The sequence below is a fragment of the Equus przewalskii genome, chromosome 14 (genome assembly GCF_037783145.1).
Source record: "Equus przewalskii isolate Varuska chromosome 14, EquPr2, whole genome shotgun sequence".
Taxonomy (NCBI): Eukaryota; Metazoa; Chordata; class Mammalia; order Perissodactyla; family Equidae; genus Equus; species Equus przewalskii.
In genome coordinates this window covers 57421325-57443295 of record NC_091844.1, presented here as the reverse complement: position 1 = coordinate 57443295, position 21971 = coordinate 57421325, and the positions used below count along the sequence as shown (strand labels likewise).

The following is a 21971-nucleotide window of genomic DNA, read 5'->3' as shown; positions in this document are numbered from 1 at the left end:
AGGCTAATGAGCACAGTGTCCTGGATGCATGCCCAGCTTTTGTGGCAGGGAGTTACCCCGAGCGCTTTTTTTAACTTACACTAAAGTTTTGACTTAGAAAGTAAAATCTGCCAGTGCATCAGAGGAAACTGGGCTTTCCTTCTATAATCATCAAAATCAAATCCTATTTCCACCTGCAACGCTCGACTGGCCTCCTTGGTCTGATAATCACCATAGTCATAAAAATCTTTACTGGAGACGTAAGAAGGGAAGAATGCGTGGAGGACTCTCCTAGTTTTGGGGAACCCAATCTATGTGCACCCCTTTCAGTGGGGATGCAGGAGAGGGGTTCAGTTGTAGATGAATCCTAAGGGGTGTGTGTGCACAAAGGGGAAACAGCAGAGAACGAGCAGAAAGGGAGAGTGAAGAAGAGCAGCTCTCACTTGACCTTGTAAGGTTTCTTGCATGGTATTAAAATTCAGAAACTGGCTGAGGCTTACAAGGAGTAATCATGGCGATTGCCTCATCCCCTACTGTCAGCACATGGCAAAGTTTGCTATGGATAGGCTAGCAGGGAATTCTTTCCAAACATTTCAAAATATTGGTAATGTTTTCTTCAATTTCTCATCAACCCTTAAGAGATCATTGGGGACATTAGAAATTCTCCGTCCAATTCAATGTTGGTAAAGTATTCCAAAGCAGAAGAAATAGAAATGGGGTTGAAATATACCCTTGTAGTCTCCTTCAATGATGCCTTCAGACATATAACAAAACTTATCAACAGGTTTTAAAAGACCTCAAATACCACAATTACAATGTATTTTTCCCCTTTCAGCCTTTCATTCTAATAAGTTGGTAGTCTGTCTAACAAGTAAAGAGAAAAAAAACCAAATGACTCTAAAATCATTTCGGCTTATAGCAATGTTTTTATTAAGTTTTAGAAATAGTCATAAAGGAGTCAAATCAGTATCCTGATTAGCATTACTAAGTCCAAAAGCGAGATGTGATTACTATTCAGTTTCCCATCCATGAGATGAATTGAAAAATGTGATTTAGTTTTAGTAGAGCTCTCCAACAGTAGGATGATTTTTTTGAATGGATATATATTTCTGTCAAACTTTAGTTAGGCAGAATTTGACTGAAATTGCACCAAGTAAATACGATTATTTGTACCTTGTCTGAGAAATTCAAATCACTATTTCTTATGTTTCATTTTTGTCATCTTAGGCAAATGAGAACAAAGTTTCTGGGCTCTTCTTGTATCTTTGAACCTGTGGCCTTGCAAATAGCTAGCAATGAGCCTGAGAAAGACCATAATTGGGGTTACGACTTAGTAAGTTTTTCTTTGAAGAAAAACAAGAAATAAAGACAAAGGAAGAGGAGAAAGACAAAGGCAGAAGAAGGAAGAAAACAGTGGTGGGAAGAATAAAATGGAAAGAAGGGAGGTAAGAGAGAAGCGAGGTTAAGGAGGAGAAAAAATAACTTTAGTCATCAGGGTTCCATGGGAGTGCCAGCTCTGACAGCTGATACGTCTCTAACTTGGCTTTTCACCCCCTGAGCGAGGGAAGAACAGCACTCTTTGTAAAGCAGATCACTAGTGAGTCAGGCTTAAATTTGATCCCTAGCTGTCACCATTTGGGTGCTTCTTGGGAAGGTCCTAAGCCAGGCATCCCATTAGGCATGGGTCTTCAGCATTTGGTCCGCCACTTGCCAACCAGCTAGCCAGCTGACCTGGAGACTGGTTTAATCTCGCAACTCTTGTTTATTTTCCTGGCAAAGCAGTACCTTCATTAAGAAAAAGGCACTCAGCTATTAATTTCTGCTAACTCTTAACCTGGCCAATGAAATATAAGCATGTGCAATTTTCTGGCTATTTTAGGGCTTGGATATGGGGGCGGTTAAAACTCTCTGCTTGGCTTAAAGCTCTCTGCATTCATCTCGCTCTTCCCAGTTCTGTCTTCTTTGTTCCTCCTTTTCCTGACAGGCTGCCTGATGGTTACAAGAATAGTGAAGCATTGTAACAGGCTCAGACTGGATGAAGGGGAGAAAGAGCTCAGGAACAGACCCTTCTTAAAAGTTAAAAAAATATATAACATTTTCTTAAGAGCATGTCTGAGTGCTCTTAAGCATTAGTCATTGCTATTTCCTAGAGGAAAAATTAAACCTCTCTTGTACCCTTGTGTACCTTCTCTCTCTCCCTCTAGGTTTTGGAAATAACTGGTGAAAAAAAGTCCTACTTGCAACTAGCGTCTGCTGCTCTATTGATCAGACTACCAAATCACGATATCTTATGTGCTAAATGTCGGTTCCAGGAAAGCAAGCAACAAGCAATGGGTTATATATACAAAGGATTAAATATCTAAGTCATTTCAATTAAGTGAATATTTTTATCACAAGAACAGCTTTTTCCCTAATCTCTTGGATTGTCAGTATATCAGAAATGAATATATGCTAATTTATAATAGGAGAAGTGGGGGAGGATGAGCAAGAAGTTTGCCCTGTCTCTGTAACTACCAGAGACAAAGCAGGAAGGAGCCTCCAAGAATCAGAGTCAGTCTTGGCCCAGAAATTACACAGGGAGCCACCTTAGTGGTATGGGCCTGGCATAGCTTAGCTATAAATACATCCACCACAAAGATGTTACAAGGCCTGGAATTTTCACTTTGTAGGGACTCATACATGATATTATTTGGTAGGGAAATGATAGCCTAATGAGATGGAGTAACTTTAACTGATCACTTAGCACCTTACTCTTTTAACTGAACAGCAAAGTAATAGGCTTAGAATGAGATGAGACTGTCTCCTAGAGGCTGCTTGGGGCCCTGGGGAGGTTTGAAAGAATTGAGACTCTATTAACGCGAGGTTTCAAAAGAGAGTCAGGGAAGCCAAAGATGTACAGATGTAAATCTCTGTCGCTCTTACAGATTTGCTGGGAATCAGATCTTCCTAAAAGCACCTAATTAACTTCACTATTTAGAACCCGAAGATACCAAGGGCTATAACTCCATCACTTTATGAGAAAGGAAGCAGAGTCCAATGGAGGTGTCAAAGAAGTCACAGAATATTATATAAGACAGTCATCTGCCACAGAACGGATGTTTCAGTCAACAAAGGACTGCATACACGATGGTGGTCCCATAAGATTAGTACCATATAGCTGCTATAGTAGGCTATAGCAGCTAGGTTTGTGTAAGTACCTCTATGATGTTCGCACAATGAAGAAATTGCCTAATGATGCATTTCTCAGAATATTTCCCTGTCGTTAAGCGATGCGTGACTGTGTGTGCTTGGCAGCATGCTAAGTGGTTTGAGGTTCACATACCTCATCTAATCCAATGATTACCAGCTATGGCCGTGCATGTCAGTCACCCATGGAAATGAAAAAACACATAGTTGCCTATGTGTTCCAACACACTACCCACTAGAGAATCAGATTCCTTAGGCTTTGGGTTAGAGCTAGGCAAGCGTCGTTTTTTGAAAGCTACACAAATGATTCTGAGTCACTTCAGGGTTAAGAACTATTTGTTTAATTCTCCGTATTCTCAGAGAATTTAATTCTCTGCTGCTTATGGAGACGTTCTCACAATTCTGTGAATTGAGGCAGGAATATTACCCCCTCTTCTCCAGAAGATGAAAGTGAAGCTCATGTTTGACCGACTTCGGGGGACTAGAACTTGGGTCCATAATTTCTGGTTCCTTGGTTTTTCCATTTAACACAACAGCTTCCCTGGAGGGTTGAAGTCTTAGGTTTTGAGCATATAACTGTAGGACTTGCAACTGCATTCCACTTTATCCTCTGAGTGATTGTTCTAAGAGACACTAGGAATATATTTGTTGGCAGCAAGGAATATACAGAAAAGAACACAGGAATTTGCATTGCAGTGGTTTTAATTTGGGTGAGTTGTATGACTATGAGCATGCCACCTTGCTGAGCCTCAGTTTCCTCATTTGTACAGTGGGAATGGTAAACAATATCTCAAATTGCATTTTAATATTAAATGAGAAAAAATATATAAAGTAGTTAAAATAGTGCCTGGACACAGTCAACAAGTAGTAGTTCTTTCTGCCACGTTTATGACTACTAATAATTTTCTCTTGGCCAGACAATGGCATTGGTGCCATTCCTCTCTTCTTTCCCTTTTTCTTTAAACAAAAGAATATGGTGATTGGGAGGAAGGCACTAGAGGGAGGATAGTGTCAAAGATGTAATGAATCCTGCAGAATCTCTCTTACGCTCATTGGAGGACACAGAATTTCTATACAAGGGGCTCAATGTGAAAATCAGGTCGGAAAAGGGGACGTATCTTGAAGCTGCATATATTTGCCTACGCCTATCAAACCCTTTATATTTTCTTAGATGGTGTTTCAGTGGGGGTTGGGGTGGCTGATGGAGACTGGGATGGGGAGATGAAAGCCCTTCCCAAAGATGCCTGTTGGTGACACCACTCCCTAAGCATCACACTTTACCTTGGCCTCACTTGAATAAACAGATTTGTTTGGCGTAATTCTATGAGCTGCTAGACATAGACAAGTATGTTTATCACTTGAATGCTGAGCTTCAGTGTTAGAGTTGCTCTATTTATACCTCGCTGTGTAGACAATCCTGATGCTTTTACATAATTGGTGAGCTCCACTAGCTTAGCAAACAAATAAATAAGATGATAAACAATACTTTCTTTTCCATACAGATTTATGATGAATTCACAAGTCAGCTTCACTTCCAATTATTCTAGCTAACTTACCCGTTTTAAATTACATGCAATGATAGTTGGCTTCATTATTTTTCCCTTTAAAAGTTGGGCCTTGACATGACAGCAACCTTACAAGCACAGGGAAGCCTGCTGGGTGTTATACAGGGCTAGGGATGGCAAATTGGGGTGGTTCACTCTCACCACATAATTACTCAAACTTATCCTTGCTGAGTCTATTCAACTCTTCTGTAGTTAATGCTCCACGGCTCAAGAGAAGATGGAGTTTTGGAAGCATGATACACCGTCTGTATCGTCTGTACTGCAAACTTCTGTGATTTCAAGGGTCTGCTTTGTGGTCCATAAGAAAGAGAAATGGAGGCTTGCAAAATCACAGGCTGCATGCGGTAACCCCACAACTGCTCAGATACAGGGAAGGCCTAGAATCCTAAGGCACTTGAGAATAATCTGGTTTCTGTTTACAGACCTTGCCTCTGGATCCTTCCTCCACACTGGAGTCAGCTACAGACACGTAGGATTCTGGAAAGGGCCTGGATTCTCCTACCCTACCCTCCTCCACTCTGGGAGCAGAGGAGAACCAACAGCGTAGGTATTAGATTGACTTGCATTTTGCTTCCTTCTGAGATGCAGTGGAAGCATCCTTGACTAATGTGTCCTCACCTCACTTGAATGTCCATAAGAGTAGCAAATGCAGGCGTCTAATTAATGAATGATCTAAAGGATTATTTGGTAGCTTTTAGTATAATCCTGAAATTAGTTAACAGAAGTGTCATTAATGAGCATCTATTAATAGAAGGCAAGGGAAGTAACACAGCTAATGGAATGGCTAGGAGGTATAATAAAACGTGGACAAAAGAAACCTAATACTGGTCTGTCTCAGAGTATCTCTCTTGAGAAACGTAGAGCTATAAAATGATCACAGCTAAGAGAAATTTTAACAACTGGGGCATTGCTTGGTGGGACTCACCATTGAGTTTTAAGTGAGGTAGTGGACTGCTGTGCTTTGAGACCCTCTTTCTCCATAGGACCTTTCTTGATTATTCTGACCGGGTGTCAAAAGTTCTCGTCTCTTCTCTGAACTCATAACATAACGAGGAGGCTACGCCTTTTAATGCAACACCAGAGTTTGCACTTCTTTATGGTTCTTTGTTTTATGGGTGTCAGTACAGACTCCTCAGCAAAATTATTAGAAAACAGGACCCTATCTATAACAGGGTGTTTCTTTTCCTTCTCACCAACTGCAGCTCGGGGTTGAGCGAGTACTATACTGAGATCTCCAGAGTGTTTTGTTTCCTTTTTTACATCCTAATCGTACCATTTGCAAGTAACAATTAACTCATCCCCTCCACGAGGTTCTTTGGAATCTGGGATTGCGTCTTTCATCTCTGATTCCCTACCCCGCAGCACTAGGCTCTCCACAATGCCCGGCAGCGCTGAGTATTGTGACCAAGGAGACAGTTGTGTTGTATAGACTCAGCTTGTTCCTGCGTCTTAGGAAACTCAGAGAACAATGAGCAGCTCCCTGCCTTCAAGAGGCTTAGAGCCGAGAAATGATTTTTGCTTACATTTACACACACAGAATTGAGATTGTGCTGGTGAATGAATTCCCCCAAGGGGAAATGTAATTAGCATATTTGTAATATGTGCTTAAAATTACTTTTCTCTTTCCCAATGTAATCATTTCTTTAATTAAAAAAACAATTAGCTTTGATCACTGCCCTTAGTAAATAAAATTGTTGACAAAGCCCTGTTTCCTACTGTGAAATACAGAATTTAGGTAAGCCAGTCATTCTTCACAGAGTTTCATCTCAGTATAAAAGACACCCAAGCTTTGGCATCATACAAGTAGTATCTTTCTTCCTTCCTGCAGGAGATATTAGTTTTAACTATGCCAAACAAGAACCAAATATGCCTACACGAGAATTCACATACATAAAGCAGCAAGATGGAGTTAGCTTTAGCTTTTAGAGACTCACGACGATGTGGAAAGGCTGAGGAAAATGCTGCTGTCTACACTGGCATGACACTGGAATTACAGCCAACTGGAGGCAGCTGCAGCTGCCTGAGAAACAAAGCTGGGGAATTCGACAGCAGAAGCAAACGGCTGCAGCCCAGATCCTGGAGTGTCAAAAGCCCTGCTGTGGGGCCTGGCATAGGCAGTAGTGGGTTGGCATCACTGAACTTCGCTTAATGAAAAGACCCCTGGTCTTCATCGTGGGCCAACTCCATTATGGCCATGTTCTAGTCCTCACTAAAGGTTTGGGTGGCGGGGAGCTTTTCACATGCAGATAGCTGTTGCCATCTAAGTAGAAAGTAGAAACGGTGGGTGTGGCTAGAAATGGTTTAAAACGAACCTGTTTTGAGGCACAAACCGTCAAGTATCTAGACTTTGTCACAAACCATAGGGGGTGGGAGGGTGGAATAAAGCTACACTTATGGTTACAGACATTACTTGTTAAATATTTCGATTACCTGAAAGGTGCTCACTTTTCAGTTCTTCTTGCAAATAATATATTTTGCTAAATAGTTTCTCTTTTATTAGCTATAAGGAAGAGAAAGCAATTGTTCTTTTCACATATTCAAGCCATCATTGGTTGAAAGGCTACCATATGCCAGTCGTGATTAATTTCATACTGGTTATACATAATGCTAAAACGTTCACATGCTAATAATTGTATTTCTTTTTATACATAATTTAATAACCACAACCATAAAGCTGAACTAATTTCTACCTTTCATTTTGACTGTGTCCTAAAAAAGCTATATACCTGGCTGCTGTTCAAATATAAACTGAATTTATTCCATGTGCAATTAACAGGGATAAAACTTGAGCAGAAGGGGCCAATTAGAGATAGCAAATGACCTCTGACCCCACTAAGTTATACGAATACTATTTTCATAATTACAATTATAAAAAATAGAAAAATAGGAATGCCACTTCAACACAAATATATTTTCCCATAAATATAGATATTCATATTTAAGAACACAAATTATACAACTTGGAAACTAATTAAACAGAGAAAACACTTCAAAAAATCAATTGTCAGAGAAACACCTTAATTCATTTCAAAGCTGATAGAACTTGTCCTTGCATTAATCTCTCTTTTGTATTTTCTATGCAGCCACAAAACTTCATCCGTTAAGTCAGTCAAGAGTTGATATTATTTGCAAGACTCTCAACTGACACATCTCCCAAACAAATACTTATAACTCCTTGTTTCAGCCCCGCACCACTGTTGCTCATGTGCTTCATTTCCCCGTCCTTGCCTAGAAAGGGGCACTGTGACCCTCTGAGCATAACCTGATGACAATCTTTTCTAAATATGCTCTGGAAACAGCCTGGCAACACTTGTGTTGTGTGTCATACTCATTATCTTTTGCCCCATTGTATTCTGTGTTTGATTCCTTAAGGAGCAGTTATTCAGGTGTAAAAGGCAGTATTAGGAAAAAACATGTAGGTTGAAGCTGTATATAATGCACATCTAAGAGAGTCTAGCTGCTAATGGCTATGACATCAGTCCCAAAAGCCAGGTAAGTTCCTATCTTATTTGATGGACTTAGAGATCAACTAAACCAAAAGTCTTATTATTCAGATTTGGAACTGAGGTCTAGAAAGATGAATTGATTTGTTACAAGTTCGAGAGTTGGCACCCAAGCTCTGGCTACGATGTATCTCTAGAGCCCCAGTTTGGAGCTTTTCCCTAGACTCTGGGCCTAAAGGCAAGCCATTGTACTACAAGAAGAGTATTGGCTCATCAGGAGCTCTAGCCAGTCCAGCAACATTATGAGTTCCTCCAAAGACGCACCTTTCACTAGCTTTGCCTTGTGTCCCCCTGTTCTTCTATATACAAATCCTCAGCTCTAAAGGAAGCCCGTGCGCTTCTGCCTTCTCACTGTTAAGACTTTGTTTGTGCCTTTCCCACTTCTTAGGATGCCCTGGCCCTCATCACCTCATTCTAATTCTATTAATGAACATTCCAGGCTTTTATGCTAACAGTTCACACATTACATCTCAAGTTAAACAAGAAGCACTATTTATATCCACAATGTAAAACAAAATAAACACATGCCCTTACCTGTTTTACAACCTTAGTTCAACAAGTGAGACAATTATAACTTTTTGTCTCGACTTTTACTTGATCACTAAAAGGATGTACATGATAGGCAGGAGCACACGATGAATGGTTCAGCGAATATGAAATGTTTATGTGCTATCAATTTTCCTTTACAATGATAATTAATTGAATGTTGTTTAGAATTAATGATCATATATAGATACTTAATATAAATTTAATGCAAATTTTGTATGTAAATCAAGTTCTGCTCTTTACCGTATTTACTTTATAGCCTATAAGAACAAGAGCTAAACGTACTTTCATAAACAAATTAAAAGGATGGCTCTGTTTGCTCTCCCTTTAGAAGGGCCCCTTTGTCTTTTGGTGAAAGCTTACTTCACATGGGAGTGAGCACATGCAGAAATGTGCTGCCATTTATGTGGGCAGCAGAAACAGTGAGTGTGTCTAGAAGCAGTTGAAAACAAACTTGTTTTGATGCACAAGTTGTCAAATGCTCAAACGATATCACCAAACCAAGAGGGAGGATAGAAATAAAACTTGACTTTTAATGATCTGCCACCTCTCTCAAGCCTTGCTTAATTCTCTGAACTGGACCCACTGCTGCTTGCTAAAATCTTCCTGGGCTGCTTTGTCTTAGGACACAAGATAAGGAATACTCAGTGTTTCCAGAAGAGGAGAAAATGCCACTTACACAAGAGAGGTATACTGATTCTTGGCACAATTGTTTTCTGAACTGAAAAAGGTGGCACGAAAAATATAAAGCAAAAATGGAGTAAAATTTTGAAGAGTCTAATATATGTATACATGTAAGAAATGGAAAATATCCATTACAATTTCGGCATTAATATCTAATTTTGGAGGGTGTACATAATATATATCTATAGATCTTTACGGTTGCTCAGGATTATAAATCTTCCCATTTTCATAGGTGACATTTTGGAGGGATGGCTATCTGTTTCTTTCAAAAGTCCTCTATTTTCACCCCTTCTTTTTTTTCTCCTTGATTTAAGGTCAAATACTCATTCTTTTCTTCCAGGACTCACTTCCAATGGGTTTTCCCCTCTATTGTGAATCTGGTGCTCTCGCCTTTCTCTTAAAATTAATTTTCTGCAGAGCTTCTTACACTGATCTCCTCCCCTGAACTGTGGGCAATTATATTCTCTCATCTCTCTCACATAAATCTCACTTGGAAGACAAACCCCTCAGGGTAAACTGCTGTTGGGTGTGTGCATTTCTCATCCAGAGCCAGCAACACCTACATCAACAGCATCCACCTTCACCACCAACTGTGAAAGCAACTTACTTTTGAGAACCTATTTTCTTTTTTCAGCATTGCTGTTTGAATGTGATTCCAGCCCAGGACAGTGTCACTGGAGCCAGGCCTGGCTGTCGCTAACTCTGGCCTGGGATGCCTGTAATGCAGGCGGCGCTGCACTAGGGACTGGAGGGATGGTCAATAGGAGTAACATGAAGTTCATGTGATGAAGAAGCTTATAACCTAATAGAATAAGGCTGTGTCCTAAGACAGGGCAGGCCAGGAAACTGATAGTAGGCAATGGTTCCAGTTCAAAGAGTAAAGCGAGGCTTGAGAGAGATGGCAGGTCATTAAAGTTCAAGGTAGACAAAGGGTCAGAAGCTAGCTAGGAGTTTGTGGAAGCGGAAACCCTGAGGAGACCTTTGACATCACCTGAAAGACTATTTGCACTCTGCCTTCTTTTGAACTCTCAACTCTGTTTGAGCACCTAAGTCATAGGAATGTAATGGAAAGCAGAGGAAATGAGCAGGCATATAGGTAGGCGTGTCCTCTTTTGGTTGGCACATAGATGCTCTAACTAAAGACAGATTGTACTATTTTAAGAGAGATGGAGCATTTGAATGTGGTACCAGTGACTGTTTTTTTTTTTATTCTCCAACTTTTCTTCATGGAATGACAGGGTTTATATAGTCAGGGTGATGTTCGATTTAGACAGCATCTATCTATGCAAATAGACTGGAGATTTGCAGAATAGGATTTCAAAAAGGAGATTTAATCCATATCCTCAAATTGAATGGCCTTTTTAGAAGCAGTCCTAATAACCTTCTGTTACTGTCCAACTTTCTCTTCTATTTCTTACTGGCAATATCCCCTAAGTAAGAGCTGTGCAGTAAGTTTTCTAAATTCCTTAAGTCTGTATTTTCTATGAAGTTAAGTACGAGTTTTTATCACATAAAATAATTCAAGTATTATTCAAAGATTTTCTTTTATGAAATTTTTTTTTCTTCTGGAGGAAATTAATGTATATCATTATGTATAGAAGCTATTCTCTCATAAGAGTAACAACGTAGGTACTTAGATGTTATTTGCAATGAAATTTACCTTTACAGTGATAATTGCAGTAACCTTTTAAATGAACATACGCATTCAGCAGAACTCGCACCTGTCATTGTTGCCATGGAAACAGCTCCAAAACATAAGATACGATTCTATTATTGAGACCGTATAGTTTCCCAAATGAATTCTAATGAAATTATAGCAGAAAAAAAAGAAGAATTTGATGGAGGCTCCTAAATTATTTAGTGAAGTTTGCAACTAAAATCGACTAAAACCACAAAGCAGTAACTTTCATCTGAAAAGGAAACAACAGTCAGTAAATGTCAAGCATACAAAATGGAACACAAAGGAGGTTTCTTTAAAGATAAGCGAAGCACCCAAATGCTAGCTCTTTAATGTTTATCTTTAACACGGCCCTTTTTCAATCACTGTTCTTATTGCTGGTTGAAGCATATTTGAGCATTAGCTGTCTGGGTGGTGCATACTGAGGTCACTGAGTTTTCTGAAGATTTTTCCTAGTTTTGGTCATCTTTGGGCTTTCTATTGTTATAAGGTAAACAAATTTAGAGCTACAATGTTTTCAGAGCCAAGAGACCTAAAGAACATCTATTCCAACCTCTTACTTTACAGCTGAGGGAAACGAGGCTTTAAAAAAGTAAGTCATAGGTGCTGGCCTGGTGGCCTAGAGACGAAGTTAACGTGCTCCACTTCAGCAGCCTGGGGTTTGCAGGTTTGAATCCCAGGCGCGGACCTAGCTCTGATAGTCAAGCTGTGCTGTGGCGACATCCCACATAAAATAGAGGAAGATTGGTACAGATGCTAGCTCAGCGACAATCTTCCTCAAGCAAAAAAGAGGAAGACTGGCAACCGATCTTAGCTCAGGACCAGTCTTCCTAAGCAAAAAAAAAAAAAAAAAAAAAAAAAAAATTTAATAAAAAGGTAAGTGATTTGTCCATGGTACAAAAGTTCATGTGGCTGGACTAGAACTCAGGTCCCTGACTCTCCTCCCTGCACATAATCACTGTGATGCCTTGTAAATTACAGCCCTCCTCCCTCCTAGTTAAAGCTGGTGCATTCTTTCATGAAGGGAGGAAGTCAAGTTCTGAATTTCAATATCTGGACTTCTGTTGCTCACTTATGTCTTCAAAGGGGCTAGTCCAATTTGCTAAATGAAATAAAATTTTAACTTCTCCCCTACAGTATGTATCTCCTCACTAAATAAACTGATTGCACGGGGATTACTACTTCGTACCTTGGAAACCGAACTAATGCCTTAATGTAATAAAAGAAGGGAAAGTTTTCTCGATTTGTAATCATTGCTTCACCTCTTCTGTACTCTGATGTCATGCGAATCAAATGTCCCAGGCTCATAAGAAAGCCAACTGTGAAACCAGTGGTTACCTCCAAGTCAAGAGCCTGGGAAACCCATCGATGGGGCTTAACTTCAAGGTATCTAATGGTGGTTGGGGCTCCAGGATATTATTTTGAGCACATAGTTATGGCATTACGCTCGGGAAAGAAAGCCCTCATGGTCATAAATTATGACTGGGAAATGGGTACTCCCAGAGACAGAGTATTTATGTAACTCTTGTTAAGGGTTGATGGTGCAGCAGGCTCTGAGCCGAGCCTCTGGCAGAGCCGAGGACTCCCCAGGCTCGAGGAGGCCCCTGAGACGCTGTGTCATCCAGTGATGATGGGTGGAAAATACTCTTACTGTTCAAGATGTGATTGTTTTGGCTTCCTCTGGGTTAAGCTTTTGGCACTTGAACTGGACCCAATGTAACACCACAGCTGGGAAATGACATTATTTGGATTGGTTAAGAGGCGTTTTGAATTGAACTCCACTGTAGTATTAGAGAAGGAAAAAAAATCCTCAATATTCAGCAAATCCCAGAGGAGCCATCTCTCTATCGTTCACATGTTTGTACACGAATGTGAATTATACACACTTTTTCGTATAAATATACAGATATATAAGATATACAAAGTTATATAAATCCACATTACTAGAATAATTCAGTTCATAAATATTTACTGAGCACTTACTAAGTACCTGGCATGCTGTTTCAGTAATGTTTATATGTATACACATACACACATACCATGTGTGTATTGCTCTTAAAATGGCACACATTTTAAAAATGAATTCCTTCCACTCAGGTATGAACAGACATACAATGAGTAAAGCATGGGGAGCAGTAGGCTGTCATAAATATTAGTTCCCCTTACACCTCTTTTCTGGCATCCCCCAGCTTTGAGATATAAATAACCTTTCTGTCCTTCCAAATTCTGCAAACCATCCTTAACATGGTAGAAAAGGAAGGGTGTACAGGTGGTCCATTTTAGGCCCAATTCAGAGCCTGTGACACTGACACTCATGCTGAACCCTCTACTTTTTTCTTTCTTTCTTTCTTTCTTTTTTTTTTTTTTGGTGAGGAAGATTGGCCCTGAGCTAACATCTGTGCCAATCTTCCTCTATTTTTTGTATGTGGGATGCCACCACGGCATGGCTTGATGAGTCATATGTAGGTCTGTGCCCGGGATCCCAACTCATGAACTCTGGACTGCTGAAGCGGAGTACACAAACTTAACCACTACGCCACCGGGCTGGCCCCTGAACCCTCTACTTTTAAAGAAGGACCCCACAGACTCCAAGAGTGACTCGTCACCTTCCATATCTAGTAAGGATTGGGAGCTTTTTCATAATAAACATCTGCAAATTTGTCCAAATCCAGTGAGACTAGACAAATAGATAGATGAAGGTATTTTTTTTCCAATTATAAAATGAATATATTTATGTTGTTGAATATTTGGAATAAAAAATATAAAAAATAAAATGGAAAAGTATAATTCTACAAATAAAGCAATACCTCACTCAATAGTTTGGTCTCTTTCCTATGGCTTGCCATTGATGTTGGGGCAGACTCCCAAGAAATAAACAGAATGGGACTATGATGTTTCAATTTCGACAACATACATTGTTACATATAGCAGCGAAGCCTTATCATTTCCTTAAGCAGTGAAAAAGACCAGTAGTGTGTGTGCCTGTGTGTGTAGATTAGAGAGAGAGAGAAGGTATAGGAGAATATTTAGGAGAAATGAGTCTACTAGAATTTCCCTGCAAGCGAGAACTGAAAACATCAAATATGTTTAAGTAGGCCTGTCTAGTTCTTTGTAAATATCATTTTAGAAAACAAATGAAAACATGAGGGTTAAAAGTCTACATTTCTTTTCAAATTTGCAAATAAAGCTTACTTCATCAATGGGGAAATTGTTTTGTGTAATTTGTAATCTCGTTATCATCCTGGATCGTCCCTGTCATGCTGCCTATGTTTATGAAGCTTCTCCCTGTGGCATGTGCTCTGAGCAGAAAAAGGGTATAATTATAAAGCTCCATCCACTAACAAGAACAATGGTTGTACCCAGCAGCTCGACTCTCCCTTTGTGAAGCTCCACGCTGGAAACAGAATGGTGTAAATACCGTTTTGAATGTCAAAGGCCTAAAAATGTTAGAAAAACAGCTGCCACTGGTTCTTTGCATGAGACACCGCTTTCAACATTTACTCAGGGTATCACTTTATCCATCCTGTCAGGAGCCAACCAAGGGCCAGAGATTTTAAGATATGGGGCTTACAATGACTCTATAATAGCAGGAGACAAAGAGGGATCAACCATACCTTGTCTTTCAGGACTTTCTAGGCTTGCTTAGAAAAAAGAGGCTAAATTTGTGCCTTTTTTTCCCTTTAAGATTTTATTTTTTTCCTTTTTCTCCCCAAAGCCCCCAGGTACATAGTTGTATATTCTTCGTTGTGGGTCCTTCTAGTTGTGGCATGTGGGACCCTGCCTCAGCGTGGTTTGATGAGCAGTGCCATGTCCGCGCCCAGGATTCGAACCAATGAAACACTGGGCCACCTGCTGCGCACGAACTTAACCACTCGGCCACAGGGCCAGCCCCTAAATTTGTGCCTTTGGGCAAAGTTATCTAGACTGGAAAGAGAAAGTTGAAATGGAGAGTCCATCTCTTGCCATCTTCATTTTTATAAAAGCAAAGCTAATGAGGTTCTGCTCTTTATTCCACAGTTGTTAAGATTATTTTCCTAAATCTGGGATCTTTGAAGAGATGTATAATGTAATTATGACAAATCCTTCATTTATTACACCAACAAACATGGATACAGGTGCCTACTAACTGTCAGTAAGAGCAGGACTAGCGACACTGAAGACTCGTTTCACGGCCCTTAGTTTCCACGTAAAGTGACTATGATGTTTTGGATACTAAGGAAGTCCCTCCATCTTTACACTAAGCTAATTCAGTACTTACTGGAATTATTTTCAACTCATGAAAAGAAAGTGGAAAAACTTCTCAAGTCTAAATCCAATATTAGAAAAGTATTGACATCGTGGCTTTAGGATTGGTTTTACCTGTTTTAGACTAAGCCCATTCAAATGGAGCCTGTCGCCCCTAACCTCACTCTAGGAAGATGAACAAAGGAATGCAACATGCCATCAGCACTACGTATATTTTTTGAAGGGTGTTGTATCTCTTCTTTGTGATGGATTGGCCCGTGCGCTCAAAAACACATTCACAGGGGATCCCAACTCTACCGCACATTTATAGTTAATGCATTTTTTTCCCCCTGACAGATCAAAAATATTCAAGTGGTGGATGAATTCCATGTGAAGGCTCCAGCACCTCCCTCTGATGAGTCTAAGTGCTCGATAAACAAACATATTTCTAAAACCTTGAGAGGAACACTTGGATCAGGAGCAATGTTAAGAGGGAAGCAGGTAGTATGGGGACAGCCTGCAGGCAGATTGCGACACTTCTGAGTAATGACTGAATGCAGAGGGTTCTAGAGTGGGAGGGCCAACTCCACATCAGCAGCCCCCCTTCTCAGATATGAAAAATGAACATGTGAGCAATTTAATGGAAAGTGCTGTGAAAACGCAGCTGCAAGCATTACATTCCAGCTAGATTGCTTCCTCTAAGCTTTCCTATGTAGAAATTTTGAACCCTTCCAGACCGTCTCCCCAGGGGGTTAGAAAGTAAGTAGCTGCTGGGCTCTGGGATTCAGCAATGGGAGGTGGATCAGGAAAGAGCCAACGCAAAGGAAGAGGACCCCAGGCTAACCACCATCATTGACTGAGCCCCAACTATGTGAGGGTCTTGTTCTGAGCATTTCAGGTCTATTATCTCTTTAAATTTGCCAACGACGCTAAGGTAATGACAGTCTTTCCTGCCAACCTATGAAGCCCAGGCTGGGAGTTGTCCAATGACTTTTCCTGTATAATCTCGCCCTAAGGGAAGACGTTACTCTGATTTTTCCACCTCATGTTTTTCCCTGGCAATTGCTGTGAGAGAATGTTGTTTTTGGAGTTGAGGAGGCAAGTGTTGTGCGTGATATGAAAAACCAAAAAAAAAAAAATTCTGACACCAAGTGCTAGTCAATTTCAGCCTGTCGATGAACGATCAGGGCGTTTTCCTACTGCTGGATAATTCTAAATGAACAGCGTCTACCTCAATTTTCAGTTAGGCTTTTGCTCTTTGTGGAGTGCCACCCCAGCCGGCCTCAGGGAAATCAGCAGAGAGTATCAGTGCATTGTGGAGCAGCCACAGGGGGGCGCTCCTGAAATCCAGAGGCTTCTTCCTACCAGAGAAAGAATTGCTGGAGTCCCAGCAGGAGCCCGGGGGTTTGTTGAACAAAAGGAAGGAATGTCTGGAGGATAAGACTGATACATTCACTCTCTGGAAAAGGTCTGGTGTATATATTTGCCAAGTGATAAGGAATCTAGTAAATCAAAGACCATTGGACAATTTACAGTGTTCAAAGGTAGCTTCCTGGCTCTTGAAAGAGGTATATAAATGGCTGTGTTAAAAATGGGCAACCAATATAACTGAGCAACCTGAAATTGGCTAGGATACACACCATATGTTATGGTCATGAAAAAAAATCACAAAAAAGAGAAATTCAGTATAAATTAAGAATCATTCCCACTGGAACTGACACAGTCTTATGGAAGTGGCACACAGAAGAGGGTTGGAATTCTACCCTTTGAGCTATTCTATGCACAGCTCTCTCTCCCCGACATGACCCTCTTCTCTTTAGTTCGGAGGGTCTATGCCTGATACCTCTGATACTGCTTTCCAACTCCCACCACATACTACATGGTCACGTTAAGTGTCTGTGAATTAAGAAGTATGTTCAAGCCATTTTTTTCCTTGTGACAAAATTCATGGTCAAAGGCCAAATGTCCACCTGGGAAGAATGATGTGCAAATCTGAAGTGGAGCAGTGGGATTTTCTCAGAACAGGGAGGACAATTTGGCAAGGGTGGAATCTGAGAAGATAAAATTTCCTCATGTTCTGACTTTATTGTGTACACACGTTTGCTTCTGCCTGGAAAAGAACCATGAATGCACAGGACCCACTTGAACCACCTAATTTAGCAAAAGAACCCAAACCAAACCAGACATGTCCTTGCATTAATATTTTCATTTTACTTATAAAGTTGACTCTCTTAAAAATTAATCACTCCTTCCCCACACTATTTGCTGGTCTCTTGTGATGCATATTGTGATAAACACAAGCAAAAAGTTTTAAAATCATGCCAAATATACTTAGACATCATGTCCAGGTTCTAAGCTACAATGATATTTTATATATTATTATATTATGTAATATAATTATATATAGTTATGCATTGTGCCATAGAGATGTTGAATGCTTTATATGTATTACCTTATTTTATTTCACAAAATCTATTTCATGGATGAGGAAATTGACATTTTTGGAGGTCAAGCAACTTGTCCAAGGTTACACAATTAGTAAGTAATCGAGCCAGGACTCCACAGGTCATCTTAGCAGCCTAAGATGTTAATCATTAGGCCATATGACCTATTTTGGATTAGTTTACAAAATAGCTATTCATTTAACCTCTCTTCTTTTAAGAGTTTTAGTAGGTTTTGAGTGCTTCTTTTCCTGGGTAAGCAATTCTTAATTTTTAAGCTGTGTGTGCACACAAGTTCAAATGAAGGGAAAAAAAACCCACGAGCTCCAGATAGAGACTTTGTAATTTCAGTTTTTGGTTACGGGTGGTTACACCTCCGCTACAAGCACATGATGCTCATCCATCCAGACCTTGCTTTAGACATACATTCCGAACAGGGGAAATCTGAAATATGCAGACTGTGGCCTTGACTCCAGCTAAGAATGCCTGTTTTTATTGGGTTTACCCTGTAATCATACTTTTGGCCAGAGTCAAACAGGGCAACAAAATTTTTCTCCTTGGGTTTTACTCAGTATGGGTTATTGTAAATGCTTCCAACCAGTCCTTAAGACAGACTTTGTTCATTGTAGTTCTTCCTTGTGTTTCGTTCCAGAGCCTCAGATAACAGCAGCATGGCCCAGACATTGGGCCGGTCAGTCGGCTCAGGAGCGGACCCCTCTGCACCTTCCCTTTTTACTCAAGATCTGCCAGCTGAGTATGTTTCCGACACTGCCCTCCAAACAGACCTTTCATGAGGAAAAGTCACGCTGCTTCATTTGTTTCTGAAGGTGGATGGTTAACGCATACGCTTTCACCCCAAGGCTGTTCACGGGAGGCTTGCCTTCTCTTGAAGATATAATTTTTAAAATTATGACTATTTGTTCATGGGCTTCCATATGACACCTCAGAAGAAATTTTTAAATTTGTTTTTAATTCTATCACTTTAAAGGAAAATGGTCAGACGTGACTAGAGCTATGCAAACACAATCCAGTGGCCAGGGCCTGGCAACATTTGCATTCTAATAGATTTCTGTTAAAAAAAAAAGTGAGCATTTTCCATTATTGCTTCAGATTCTTCCATTTTTCCTCACACTTTCTGAAACATAATATGTGAAGGGTGGGAAACAGTTATTTTAGTGTGAAAAGACGCTGGAGTGGAAAGGCCAAGGGTGTTTCCTATGGACTATTGGTGGAGGAGAATCTGGCCATCTTCCTGGGCAGAACTGCGGAGTTGGTACCTTAGAATCGTAACTGTTAAGGCTTCGAGCTCTAGTGAATTTTCCAAACACAGGGCACTGGCTTTCTGAAGCCAGGAATGGAGTGGCCCACTGCCCCCAGAGAGCATAACAGGCGCAGGCGAGGCGCACTGCTTAACTCAGGCTCACCATGGTCCTAACCACCAGGTTGGGCCAAATCCAGATGGACCTTGTTTCACTTCATTTGCCAGGTGATTGGAAATGCTTAATCTCAGAATATGGAAGAAGCCTGACCAAAGCAACTTTAGAACACAAACAAAGGTGAGTGTGTGTGTGTGTGTGTGTGTGCGCGCGCGCGTAGAGATGGGTGTAAGGCCTAGATTTTACTAATGTGATTATTTTAAAAAAGTCTCCCATATGCTCGAGTACCAGATGGTGCTATAAAAATGAAGGAAAAAAGACTCAGGGCATATATGTCACATTAGTTGTATTGGCCTACATCCAAATGATAAACATTTTAATCACTCCAGCTTATAGCTCTCTTTTAAATTTTTTGTTCATATGTTAATAGAAAAATGCAAATTTTACACATAGAATTCTAATAAAAATGCATGAATAACAGAATTTTACAAGGGAAAAGAAACTTAGAGATTATCTCCTCCAGCCCTCATCTTAAAGGTGAGATCAAGAATTAAACCAAATTGCAGAGAAGTTGAGTGACTTGCTAAAGGTCTAACACGTAATTAATGGTAGAATTGTGATTAGAATACAGGTTCTCTGACTTCATGTTCAATGCTATTTCCACCGTCCCCTGGAATAGACTCAGAGGCAAAAATAAACTTATCTCAGCTATGCCCAATTCTCAATAAAATGTTGCAACAACATTTTGTAAGTGCATGTCCCCTGATCTCAAACTTGATAGAAAGTCGTGATTCTGAGTCCCTCAAAAAAAATCACTTGATTTTTTTAATCTTAGTTCTATATCAAATCAAAAATATTTACAGAATTTTTAGAAAAACACATTCCAAAGGATGGATAAATAACAATTTCGAAATTTTTAATGACATTAAGGCATACTGAGAGAACTGAATGTTCCAGATTGTGACTAAAAATAAAGTACCAATTATAAGGTGCACTTTTCCACAGTCATTTGAAATTGATTTTAAGGTTTCCCTATTGAGGTCTTATTGGGGGCAATAATAAATATGTCATTTTTTCCCCTAGGTTTAACAACATACATTCAAATCTCCCTTGAGTGATATATAGTTTGGGCATAAATGGACTGGCATTTGTAACCAAATGAAGACTGAGGTGGGACTATTGGCTATTGATAGAGAAGATCTGGATATAATCTTGAGCATTTTAGGCATTTCTGGTTTTGAAGGGATTGTATTATCTGTCTATTCATTGTAAAGTAACATTTTGGCCATAAGCAATTTCAAAACAAACAAATCTACACCCCGTGATGTCTTTTACTTTGATTGCATATCACCAGGGGCAAAATAGATTTTTATTTCTAGGAACATTTGGTGAGAACAGGATGACTAGCACAGTCGAAGATGTGATCAGCCTGCCAATTATGACAGTACTGTGTCCTTGGGTCCTTTGTGTCCTGCTACAATACCTTCCAGGAAATCAATGCAAGATGAAAACCACCTTTCACAAAACTTCACTGCTCTGGAGATGGAATTATGGGTCCTTCCACTTTTCTTCATGATCTTATAAGCAGATGAATTTTTTAAAATAAAATAACGACTGTTGAAGGAGACCAAGCTAAGAGCTGCACCACCATGCTGAAAACTTAAGCAGATCACTTCATTTGGTCTTGTACCTCTCAGGGCTGGCATTAGCTCATTAGGAATGTCTCTATTATGACATCTATCAAATGGAAAATAGGCTTATTGATCTGGAAATGCCCATGTACTCTTAAGAGTAAATACTCTCAAAACATTTTGAAATAAACAGAACACGGGTTTCAAAAATTTTAAGTACCTTTACTTGGGATAAATGCTAAAATCAAAACAATGTGTCCTGTTACATCAGTGATTTTCAAAATTCAGTCTTGGTACTGTCCATTTGCATAATTCACCCCATTCCATATTTTCTTAACCCTTAGTGCTTCTCAAGTGGGTGGAAAGGCCTGGGCCCTACCCTGCCAGTCTCCAGCAAGGCGCTGAGAGAGAGAGGAGGTATTTTGCTTCTCTCCATTCCTACCCTATTGAGAAATACTATTCTAGATGATTCCTCCAAAAATATTCAGGCTTTTAAAAATGGCTTTAAAATTTTTTTTATGTAAAGTCAGTGTTAATATTACCGTTGTTTTGAATAAGTGCAACACCTTTCTCACATTGTCGGTGAAGCCGGTTACCTGAGGGTTATTGTAGATATTAAACCAATTTGCTGTTTTACTTGAAGGGTGACTCAGGGGTGTCAAGAATTTGTGAGCATGTTTTCCAGAAGAAAGAGAATGCCTTCGGAGGTTGCAATCACCCAATGGCGGGGGCAGGCCCTCAGCAGCCCTTGAAGTCCAGAAGTCAGATTGTCCAGGGGCTTACTGGGAGGGACCCCTTTGTTTCGCCAAAGGTCCTCCTGCAAAGCCCCTTAGCTCTATAAAACCCCCACTTTTTGTTCTTGGAGAGGCAGATTTGAGGGAACCCAGGCTCCCATCTACTCATTTTGGCCAATTCAAATAAATCTTTCTCCATCTCCAAGCACTGATGTCTCAGTGTTTGACTTGGTGCATGTCGGGCACACAAACTTGAGATTGAGAGGTTTGGTATGATAGGTAGTAAAAACTGCCAAAGAATCATTTAAACACTGAGAGTATTGACAAACTATAATGTCTTATGTGGGTCAAAAGGCTTCACAGTCTAATAATCTATCCAGACCTTATTTAAGACAAGGAAGGCTGGTAACTCTACTGGAAATGA

General features: G+C 40.0%; 1 protein-coding gene across 38 annotated transcripts in view; it reads right to left on the bottom strand.

The window, feature by feature from the left end:
- The window catches only part of SLC8A1 (solute carrier family 8 member A1), a 374952-nt gene that overhangs the window by 104811 nt on the left and 248170 nt on the right, over positions 1-21971 (bottom strand). The gene's annotated exons all lie outside the window — the stretch shown is intronic.